General features: G+C 37.1%; 1 protein-coding gene across 11 annotated transcripts in view; it reads left to right on the top strand.

Moving 5' to 3' along the window:
* LOC308688229 (B-cell receptor CD22-like) overlaps nucleotides 1-12,733 on the top strand; it is a 66,233-nt gene that overhangs the window by 11,685 nt on the left and 41,815 nt on the right. The window lies entirely within an intron of this gene.

Raw genomic sequence — 12,733 nt, 5'->3', positions numbered from 1 at the left:
ACAGTGTTGCCATGATTTTTCACAGTGTAAAAGAAAACAACATGCATGAATTAATATAATTACACATCACTGTATCAGCAACTACATAATTACCACCTGATAAATAAAGCAACGTGGCAAATCATCAGTGTTTTTTTTTTTTTTTTTTTTTTTTGCTCATCCTGGACTGAAGCACACGCTCTACTCATCAACACAATGGTGACACACAAAACTCAACAGAAACACTTTAAATCAAAAGAACATTAAACACTAACATCTCTCAAGATCTAAGCAGAGGAGTATTAAACAACTCCACAAACAGCATTACCAGCTTCACTTGTTATTACTAACCAGACTGACTTTATTTCTGTCAGACGTCTACAGAATCTCTCTTTGAGAATTAACCGAGGTTTAAATGTTGATGTCTTGAAATAATTTATTTATTTTTTTTTTTTAAATATGGATACCATTATGGTGATCAGTGTTTTTTTTAGTTTGTGCTTTCACTCTTGACTGTTTAACATCAGTTCTTTGGTTGCTTTAACTGTGTTTCAGATGTGTGTTTGTAATGGTAAAAGACAAACTAATTTGATGATGTTGGTCACTTTTTAGTATAGGGTATAGTCATCATGTAGTGAGATCTGAGCAAAATCTGCATGGGGAACTTTTTAGTTCTAATGTGAAACTCCCGTGAGATTTCTACATCGGATTATCTGTTGGGTTTACTGGATTTTGGTTATGAAATCACATCAAGCAATTGTAAAAAATTATTGTAAAAGAGTAAAAAAAACTTGTGCACTTCCTGTTTCACTTCACCGGATTTTATGGGCGTAAAGCATTAGAGCCACATATTCAGTACTGCCAAAAGGAAATAGCAGGAACCCCTCTCTTGTAAATCAGGGCTGTTTCTGTCAGACAGAGCTCTGTGTACCATCACTTTCACTTTTCACTGCAGAAAGAGTTGATTCACTTTAGCAGATAAACAACAGCATTAATGTTCTTTAATAATAGGGAACATGACCAGTAGGGTTGCTTATTTAGATTGCAAGATATGTGTTATGATTTTAATGGGGTATACTCAAATCCAAGAGTGATAGAACTAATGACGAATGACATTTTCTGGCAGAGAATTTCCTAAGAAAACTTTCTTTGACATAGGATACAGAAAAAAAATACTAGTAACAACACAATCATTGAGGAAGAAATAGCATTAGTTGAAAGATTTTCTAATATCAATTTAATTATGTTGACAATAGCTTGGAGATGTTTGTGTAAGACATCATGAAACCCTTATCAGCCTTAAACTGGGTGAAAGAGCAGCACTGAAACAGAAAATGAAAGTGAATACAAGGTCAGTTATTTTCCTCACAATATATTCACAGTCATTTTTTCATTTAAACTGAGCTTATTCTTCATGGAGAAGCTGATGTGCATTTTAAAAAGTTTAGTAAATAATCTAAAGTTAATGTAGGTGTCCCTTTCAACAAAGAAAAAAAATCCTCATTATTGAGTGTTTTGATTTTACACCATTGGTCTTATTTACTGAGGGGTTTTGACTGGCATGTACTCGTCTCCTGAGAGTGAATTGATCCAGTCAGAGCTGCTGCCGTTTCTTCTCTGCAAAACATTAACAGAGACGTTGCAGGTTCAGACCGGGTTAATAGTTCACAGCATCATCCAAAACTGAACTCCAAAAAAAGCATTGTAACATAATCACGCCCACCGTTTGTTTTCCGTTCCCCCAGTGTGTATATAACCACCTTGAGATGATCTAGTCCAGGGATGGGCAAACTCAGTCCTGGAGGGCCACTGTCCTGCAGAGTTTAGCTCCAACCCTGATAAACTCTCCTGTCTGTAGCTTTCTAGTAATCCTGAAGACATTGATTAGCTGGTTCAGGTGTGTTTGATTAGGGTCCCAGATAGATAACAACCATCAAAATAATGTTAATGTGTCTGTACAAAAGGCCTGGATGCCCTTAAATGGCTTGGATGATTCTGACCAATCACAGCGCACAAGGTTACTATAGCGTCACCTGGGCTGAAGCGGAAACCGCGTTAGAGAGAAGATGCAACGCATGTGAGAGTGTTAAGTTCGGGCAGCTTCATTGTAGTTCATCTATAGTAGTTTGATTACGATTCAGTGAAGTTTATATGGAGTTGCTGTGTGCGTGCATGTCAAGTAAGTTTATATTTCCAAATATTTCCTGTTGATACCAAGAAACAAGTAGTTTACATTCAATAGTCTAAACAGTAGTCGATTAGTATCATTCTGACATAATTATTCTTTCTATTTAGTATGTTTAGAGTTTCCATGTGTTATTTGAGGTAGACGTTATGTATTGGACATTATTTTATTGTTGGATGCTTTAATTTGGAAATTATTATTATCACATGGTGATCGGCTGTTTATCACATGCATATGCCATGCCCAGTCGCGGTATTTACGCGCTTCTAGCGCCACCGTGTGGCGATGTTAAGAATAAGTATTTAACATTGTCAAATAGTCCTTTATTAATGTGAACGTTGTATACAGCATGCATACAGTTAATTATTTCAATGTTTATGTTGTAGAATATGTATATATTAATGTTTATTTTTCTTGTAAATTTGTTATAGCACCACACATGTAAACTCAACCAGCTCTTCAGTAAACAAGTTAAACTTGCACCCTGTTTGGTGTGTCTTCAATTAATTCGACTTGTGCAGTTCTGACCGACTGCCTGCTGTGTTTCACATCCATCTAAATTAATCTACATTCGAACCTCTTACCTAGCTTTCCTGGTAGCTTTGTCTGAGAAAAAAATGATCAGTTGACCCTATGTTTACTAGGGATGCTCCGATACCAGTTTTTTCAGAACCGATCCGATCCGATACCAAAAATTCTGAGTATCGACCGATACCAATACCGATCCGATACCAGTGCAGTTTTTTTTTAAATCAAGTAGAATTTCTGTAACTCTGTGTTGAACTGATAATCACTATTTTGTGTTAAACACAATCTACTTAATACAGACTAGACAACTTAGTTATAAAGAAAAACAAATAAAAAATGTATGATCATAATCTATGACAAACATGCTATTATAAACTAGATTAGTGGATAATTCATCAGTAACATTTATTCTAGAAAAATCACAAGTGTAGTAATAAATCTGGTAAAACTTTAGACATTGCAATTTGTATTGTTGTAAAATACATTCATGAAAAACAAGATCAAAAAGATTAAAAAAATGTAGGCTAGCCTACTATAAAAATAAGAATTTTTTATAGCGCAGCTGAAGCAGCAACATATGAAAGATAGGGCAGAACAAGAAAGTCTATTAACCTGTTAAGCTGCAACCCCACTTTTGAAAAATCCCCAGAAATGACATACCCAAACTGAAACAGATACAGTTCATGAACCCTTTGTACTAAAAGCACGTATGATCTCATTTGAAAGCTGACACCTGGCAGTTTATTGTAAATGTAGAATTAATTATTGTCATAATGAAATTGTTATAAATAGCTTTAAAGTTTCGTAAAGTTATTAGAAATTTATTTTTATGAAACATCTTCATGAAAATAAAATTGAAGTTGACACTGTAGCAATCTAGAAATGCACTGCAGCTAAAGCCACATGTCTGACCATATTATATTTAAAATATGAAGATAAGTCAAAAACTCTGTATTTAGTTAAAATTTTTTCAAGATAGAAGCACCTAGAGCTAGCTAGCATGTTAGCTTAGCACACCATCAATACATGACAATTTATGAGATTAAAACCATGTTTGTGCTCCATACTTTAAAAGCAAGTGAAGTGTTTTAAATAATCTTCTGTGATCTAATTTGGCATCAGATAAAAAAATCAGACAGAAAATATACTATTTGTTTATATTCTGCACAATGATGTTCTCTATAGATTAGCATTACAGGGTCCGAAATTAACACCCGCCAAGCGCCAAATGCGGGTAGATTTTCCGTTTGGCGAGTATATCTCAAAAGGCTATCCGCCACAGTGGCGGGTGAATGTTCATACCAAAATAATAAAATTGTCAGCGCGCACGCGCTCTTCTGCCTCCTAAGAACGAGCAGAGAGAGAGCGAGAGCGAGAGAGTGAGCCCCGGCCGCGCGCGCGCACTCACTCACTATTCAGAGCGGACAAGCGTCAAGCTTCCCCGTACTTTTTGACAAGCGTCCTTGACAGGGCGGCCAGAGCTTCTTTGTAGCTCAAGTCGGCGGCGGTGTGTATGTACAGTTAACGCTCTATCTGTTGACGGCGCTGAGGAAAAAGGATATGTGAAGCTCCCGCCACTGGAAGAAGCGGTCGCCGCCCATTTGTGTCCTGCTCATCAAAGCCGTGCAGAGCGTCTTCAGCACTCGCGGATCGTGCACTCCACCGCTGGCCAGGCTGCTTCTGCTTTACACACCATGGCCGTTCTTTTCTCAATAAAATTTGTTTTCTCATAGCGTTTGCAACGCAATACTCGTTCCCTTATCTCTCAGGGAACCGAGGTTACGTAAGTAACTTAGCCGAGTACGTTCTGCCTTCCCTTCCACATGAGTCAGGAAACAAAACTGACAAAAAAAAATGCTTTCACCCCAATGAGAGTAATATTTCATATATTTCTCTCATTTTGATCTATATATATATATATATATATATATATATATATATATATATATATATAAAATATATTATTATTTTTATTTTTGTATTTTTTTATTTTACATTTCAAATTTTGCTCTGGACAATTTTTTATGTTTGTATTCAACATAATAGGCTATGCCTACCTTATTATCTCAATTAAAAGTACTGAAATGAATGTATATGTGACAAAAAAAGGGGCTGTTTATTATTTTGGCCAGTAAAAAATATGCTTGGCTGGTGGATTTTTTCATCTACCAGTCCCTGTGGCAGGTGAGCCAAAAAGTTAATTTCGGACCCTGGCATTACATTATAAATATAATCTATTATTATGAAAATACCTGGCATGGCTTGAAAAACACAGGTAACTCAAATATCATTGCAATCATGTTTATTGTCTTCAAAACATCCTTATCTGCATGATACAGCGTTAGCTGTGTGTGTATCACTGACGTCCTGGAATGTCACATGATTATGGCTCTTCTTCATGTTCTATATATGGATTATTATTGTGCATATAGCGCCCTCAGGCTATTGGTATGAATTGAAAACAGTAAATAAGAGTGCCAAACGCTCATAAAGATTACATCGACGCATTTGGGTATAAATTCAATAAATATTATTCCTGTCTATAGAAATATGACGTGAATCTATGAGAATATATAAATATTTCTCCAAATCTGCACATTTTTGAGCTAAAAGCCCTGAGGGACGTTTTGTGTATCGCTGTCATGACGACAGCACAGAGTTTTTTTATGAATGAAAGCGGCTGACGCGCATAATTCATATTAAAGGTATCGACTCATTTTTTCATTTCATAACTCCTGACAGAAATGAAGAAATAACTGTCGCTATAAGTTTCTCAGAATACAATAGTGGTCAAATACTGAAACTTGAGTCTTATATCTTTTTAATGATGTATAGTTTGTCAAGGTATAACATTAAATCTGATAGTAAATTTGAACTAAATAAAAAAAAAAAACGCTTGAGTGCGCGGGCGCACTGACAACGGTTAAGAGGTTAATAATCTTTCATTGCGCAAAAGTATTATAATACGAAAGGCTCCAATACAGTGCGGCACAAAGCGCTTATGCACAACCCGTGTGCAGAATGATGCGCTCGAAGCAACACGAGTCACAGCGCGCAGCGCGTCGAGTCCACAATAAACACAGTTCAAAGCACTGAGGAAATACATATTGATGCGTAGTGTATTATACAGTATCTATCTTTGCAATAGTTTATTCAGCCTTTTCTTTTAACAGTTTTAAATTTCAGTTACTGTGCGCGTGAAGAACAGTCATAGCGCTCTACTCCATTGAGATCCAACAGACATCCGGTAGAAAGTAACATGATTAAGGTACAGCAATACAGACCAGCAAGATAAAGTAATTTTATGCGAAACCATAGAACTTTATCTACAGATCAAGTACAATGATATTAACATTGAATCATCTTGTTGAGAGTTTCATCGCGTAGACTGACGTAACCGAACGCGCTGTTTGAATGCTGGAGAAAGATTGACAGCTGCAGCGGAGGAAAGAGTTTACGTGAACTTGAATTTAACGACTTAAATATTAATTTCTACCTCATATTAGACTATTAAATGGCTTCTGAACACTTATAATATAGTGCACGAAAACTTTATAGTGCTTTATAATACATTTGTGCCTTTAAATGACAGAATAGTAATACGTAAAATTTAAAAGTAAAAATTTTTAATTTAATTTTTAGACACGGTACGTTTCTTTATTTCCGGTTTGTCGCAGTCAAATGCTTGAAATGCTGAAATGAAATTATGTAGGACTTTTGGTTTTAATATTGTCTAGGTTTCTTAGGCCACGTCCACACGAAGCCAGAGCTTTCCCTATCCGATATTTTTTTTTCCCCGTTCAAAAAAAAAATTCCGTAACCACGGCGTCGTCTCAAGAAATATCTGCGTACACACGAAACCACTGAAACCGACTCAAAACGATGTAGTGTAGATGCCAGACCAGTATGTGGCGCTGTAATTCTGCCACAGACATACACTAAAAACGGAGAAGAAGACTTAAAGAATGCGCATAAACCTTGCGCGCTGTATACAACAATAATATTAGGCACAGTAGCTTCTTTTTTCTTTTCTTTTTTATCAAGAACTTTGTTGAACAATATGAAAAACCATAAATGGCCTGGTGCAAAATATGAGTCACGATATTCGATAGTTAGCGGACGCGTAAAGCTTGCCACAAAGAACCAGCAAAAGTAATCATTATGAATGTGTCAAATATAGCAAGGAGACATTTTAATTGTTTATTAATAAACAATTTTTTTCTGTGTCAGTCTCGGCTAAAGATGTTGACGATGCAGACTCGCCACCTTTGCAGTATGTGAACGTGCATAGAGAGAAATGCACATTTCATACGGATTACATAAGAGAGTTGTCTGTTTCTTTTCGTTTTGAATTGTTTTGTTTAAAAGTGGACATTTCAAGCTTTCTATAGATACATTTCTGAGTTTCGGTTCATTTATGAGACAAGCTCAGTTCACGAGCAATGCAAGTTATATCGCGCCAGTGCCTCCATGTCCTGATTAAATTGTCTGCTATATTGGCAATTGGTTGATGAAACACTGATTAAAATTAAGATACAATTTATACAAAACGAAATTCACTTTAAAGAAAGGTTTTATACAAAACAAAACTTAATGTGGTCAAAATTAGCCTATGTCTCCCGATATATTGCGCATCTTATGATTACATGCTGTTCACTTTTCATATAATCAACATAGATCAAATTAAAAAAAATAACATATTATTCACACATAAATATGAAACTAAATACATGTTGTTTAATGGCTACAACACGTAGGCCTACAGTACAGAGAAATTTAATGTCAGAGTGGAATTTGAGCGAACGCCGTTTTACCGGTGATCATGAGAGGCAGGGTGCACCGTTTTTTGAATAATAATCAAATAATTCCCAGCGATCGTCGAATATTATTTTTTCTTGAAACGCCCATCCCTACAAAATGTCTTAATCAGACAACAGACAAGCATCATAGCATAAGAAAGAAAATATAAATAGGCCTAAATTTAAAAAAATAAAAAAATGAAATAAAAATACATTCAAGTAGGCCTAAATAATAAATAAAGAAATTAAAGAGGCTCAGTAGCTTCTGCAGCACGAACACAAGCATGTAGTCGGCAATTGTTGCTGTGACTTAGCGGTGTCTGACTAGTTGACACTTGGTGTGATGACATCATCGTTTCACAAAATGTACGGATTGGCCGTACACACGAAAACGCAAGGGCGGCGTTTTCAGATTTATCCACCTTGGGACCCGGTTTAAAAAAATAGCGGTTTCAGTCTCTGAAAACGCCGGATCCGTGTGGACGAAACGCCAATACGATAAAAAATTTATACGTATACAGTGAAACGCGTCTCCGTGTGGACGGGCCCTTACATTTACGTTTTGAAAATGAACCCTGTAGTAGGCCTAAGGCGATGCGTAAACGTGGCTGTTTTACATGTCTTGAAGTGAATAAACTGGTCTTCATCATTTTTTTTATTTGTAATTAAATAAACTTACATTTCGCCGAATTCGGCCCCTCATTCAAGTCCTTGGTTCACCCGTGCTCATGTATCAGCACAGCACATAGACAGTAGCGGCCCCTAATTTATTAACAAATGATTGTTGCGACGGAAGCGAATCAATCAAAACTAACTTTAGCTGGAATTTAACTTTATTAAAGAACCGCTATAATGCCCAAACAATCTGTTACCTTAAATTATATGTTTATCTCTGTGAAGCTGCTTTGAAACAATCTACATTGTTAAAAGCGCTATATAAATGAAGAAGATGACTTGACTACATTTAATTTTATAAAAGCCGTCTTTTATGGACATGGTCGATAAATGTCCGGGGAACACTATTAATGAAAGTATTCATGTAGGCTACTCCTGCAGAGCGAGGACCACCTTGCGAATGGTTCGACAAACCGTGTTTTCCCCCAGCTTCTGTGCGACACTTGGAAAAAAACGCAACGCAATACCATTTGAGTTAGTGCATGAATTCGACGTGTTGAATTGTTTGTGCGGCTCAAGAAGTTCACAAAGATAAGACATTCCTTCCGCGGAAAATCTGTATCTTTCATACAAGTTACTATCAGGAAAGGCAAGGGGATTTTGTCTGGCTAAAAACTCTTTCTCTACGAAGTGCTCGTCAAACAATTTGCGCTGAGATGTCACAGGATTTGGAAGAAAAGGTGAAAACTTCAGTCTGAGATCTTGAATCCAGAACATAACCTGCACCGGAGCAGGTTAGCTGTGCAGCGTAAGATACCATGCGACGAACACCGCTTAAAGCCAAGCTACTTTCATAGTACCTAAAACCCAGGATTGGCGGAAACTAAACTGAAACATAGTTGGCTAGCCACCTAAACCGGCTTCATGGTACAGGACCCTGATCAGTTTTCTTGTTGTTCATCTAAGAGTTATAACTCGGATACAACAGCCAAACAAAATCTAACGCTATTAGTTTAAGGGTCAAGAGCCCAACTAAAGCAAACACTGATCACCATAATGGCAATTTAAAAAATTGATTTTCTCCTTTGGTGATTCTGCTTGTTAACATCTGGTGTCTTCAATAATGGTCAATCATCACTCAATCAATCACTATATTATCTCATTAACTTTAACACTTTTGATTCTGGAGCCAAATAAACTCACAGGAGAGTTCATTTAACACTGGAGTTTTTGCTGTGTGAGTTCATGGGTGGAATAAACATATGGCAGGACTTTTACTTTCTGACCCCTGGACTTTCCACCTCTGCAGACTCTGTGTACTTATTCAAACTATGACAGAGTTTTATGTAGAAACAATGGATTCATCTATTCACACCGGTCATGAATATTAGACATGCTGAAGTTTGTAATGAAGAGCAGTTTGATGATGATTTTGGTCACTTTGGTCAAACTTGGGCTTTAAACTTTGAAGATGAATGTGAAGCTGTGGTCGTCTTTGCAAACCCACTTTTTGAGCACAACTCCTTTAAAGCAGCACCAGTTAACTTTTCAACATTCATAATATATTTCCAAGACTCTTGTGATGGTACATCGACTTACAATAGGTTGAATGACACGTCTGCCATAGCCTGACGGGGTCTGTATCGTTTTTAATCATACTTTTAAACTTCGGGGTTCGGGCAGTAACCCGAGCACAAAAAGAACTACAAAATTCGACTGCTTTACGGCATAGGCTACCTCACTTCCCCCAACACGTCCTCACATGCTGTTGGACTTGTAAGTACACTCACCTAAATGATTATTAGGAACACCATACTAATACTGTGTTTGACCCCCTTTCGCCTTCAGAACTGCCTTAATTCTACGTGGCACTGATTCAACAAGGTGCTGAAAGCATTCTTTAGAAATGTTGGCCCATATTGATAGGATAGCATCTTGTAGTTGATGGAGATTTGTGGGATGCACATCCAGGGCACGAAGATCCCGTTCCACCACATCCCAAAGATGCTCTATTGGGTTGAGATCTGGTGACTGTGGGGGCCATTTTAGTACAGTGAACTCATTGTCATGTTCAAGAAACCAATTTGAAATGATTCGAGCTTTGTGACATGGTGCATTATCCTGCTGGAAGTAGCCATCAGAGGATGGGTACATGGTGGTCATAAAGGGATGGACATGGTCAGAAACAATGCTCAGGTAGGCTGTGGCGTTTAAACGATGCCCAATTGGCACTAAGGGGCCTAAAGTGTGCCAAGAAAACATCCCCCACACCATTACACCACCACCACCAGCCTGCACAGTGGTAACAAGGCATGATGGATCCATGTTCTCATTCTGTTTACGCCAAATTCTGACTCTACCATCTGAATGTTTCAACAGAAATCGAGACTCATCAGACCAGGCGACATTTTTCCAGTCTTCAACTGTCCAATTTTGTTGAGCTTGTGCAAATTGTAGCCTCTTTTTCCTATTTGTAGTGGAGATGAGTAGTACCCGGTGGGGTCTTCTGCTGTTGTAGCTCATCCGCCTTAAGGTTGTGTGTGTTGTGGCTTCACAAATGCTTTGCTGCATACCTCGGTTGTAACGAGTGGTTATTTCAGTCAAAGTTGCTCTTCTATCAGCTTGAATCAGTCGGCCCATTCTCCTCTGACCTCTAGCATCAACAGCATTTTCTCCCACAGGACTGCCGCATACTGGATGTTTTTCCCTTTTCACACCATTCTTTGTAAACCCTAGCAATGGTTGTGCGTGAAAATCCCAGTAATTGAGCAGATTGTGAAATACTCAGACCGGCCCGTCTGGCACCAACAACCATGCCACGCTCAAAATTGCTTAAATCACCTTTCCCATTCTGACATTCAGTTTGGAGTTCAGGAGATTGTCTTGACCAGGACCACACCCCTAAATGCATTGAAGCAACTGCCATGTGATTGATTAAATAATTGCATTAATGAGAAATTGAACAGGTGTTCCTAATAATCCTTTAGGTGAGTCTATATTACTTAGCCTATATTGTATATCACTCGGACAAGCTTTCACTCGTTGGTATGAGCTAAAAAGCACCTGCCGTTCTTGTTGATGGATTAGTAACTTGGACATCTTCGGAGGCTAGCTGTGCTTGTTCGATGTCCGACGATTGTAACGCGTTGTCTATTCCCCAATCAAACTCGTGTAACTGTCTGTCACACGTTCTACCGTCCACAGCATTACTTGATAGACAAAAATAGGACAAGAATGAGCATTAAACAGAAACAACCCGCCTACGGGGTGTTCAAGGCGCACATACAATACAGACTGCCGTCAGTTAAACAGGGCGCGCGCAGCTCTTAAAGGGGACACACCTTATTTCCACTCGTTACAGCTTCCATCCGACTGAACAGGGACCGGTATATAGGGGGGAGGGGATCAGGCCGTGAGTGAAGAGACTGCTCTGCGTGAGTGGTATTTACGACAGTAACGTTAAATACAAGTAGTCCACAGCGACTCTAGGGGTCGTTGTTTGACCAAAATGGAATTCCTACCTAGTGTGGCTTTAACCATGTTTTTAGAAATGTGATCTTTGTATTCATTTCATATGTTTTTGGCATGTTTTCTGTCTAAATTTGAATGCTAATTTTAATTTTATCAGGAAGGATTGACAAAATCTGTTTTGTTTTTTTCCTCATTGGATGAACAGAGAACGGTCATATAATCTTCTGTACACATATTTCTGTGTAGTCAGTCTAGTTGGGTGAAGGAACTCCTATCAGTCTCTCTTTACTTAAATGATAATTAAATGCTTTAGGGTTTCTATCAATCTACACATTTTTGCAGTTTTGTCATTAATAGCTGTTTGTGATACTGTAGACTACATGTTTCAATGTATTTATTGGAGAATTTTAGTGAAAGCAAATGTAAAGTTCAGTGAAAGTTTTGCTGCTATTAGAATTAATGCTCTGCTTTTAACATGGTCGACACAGTATTCTGGTCTCCATTATGGAGAGTTGTGTTGGACTATGAGGCACTTTTTTAAAACGCTGATAACAGACCAACATTGAATCAAGATCGATATTTAACATTGATTTTTTTCATCAGGTTTGCACCTTGAAATAATATTATTTCAATTATAAAAAATAGATTAAGATGAACATTAAAATAAAATCACTTATTTTACATCGAATCAACATTGAAACAATAACAAATCAATCGTGCTTTATGTACAACACGATCTTAATTAAATCTTCAATAAATACAACAAATCTGACTTTATTTCTATGCCGGTGAATCATGTCCATTTTTACATCTTTCAAGCAGAGACTGTTTAATTTCATTTAGAAAGTGTGTTGTATTATTAATGCATTTTACAGCAATCAGTTATGAATGATTTCAGTGATGAGGGAAGAAAAAAAAGCATTATCAGCAGTTCAGATCAACAGTTTCCCAAAATCACCTGATCATATTTTCTCTTGGCTTTATATATATATATATATATATATATATATATATATATATATATATATATATATATATATGTATATGTATGTATATATATATATATATATATATATATATATATATATATATATATAATAGACTGACTCTAATTTGAGAAAAATATTTGTGAAATAAAAAAGGAAATTAAGCCATC

This window comes from Scardinius erythrophthalmus (assembly GCF_964197995.2).
Source record: "Scardinius erythrophthalmus genome assembly, chromosome: 3".
In the NCBI taxonomy this organism is placed as follows: domain Eukaryota; kingdom Metazoa; phylum Chordata; class Actinopteri; order Cypriniformes; family Leuciscidae; genus Scardinius; species Scardinius erythrophthalmus.
The sequence above is the reverse complement of the archived record's forward strand: the minus strand, read 5'-3'. Positions and strand labels throughout refer to the sequence as shown.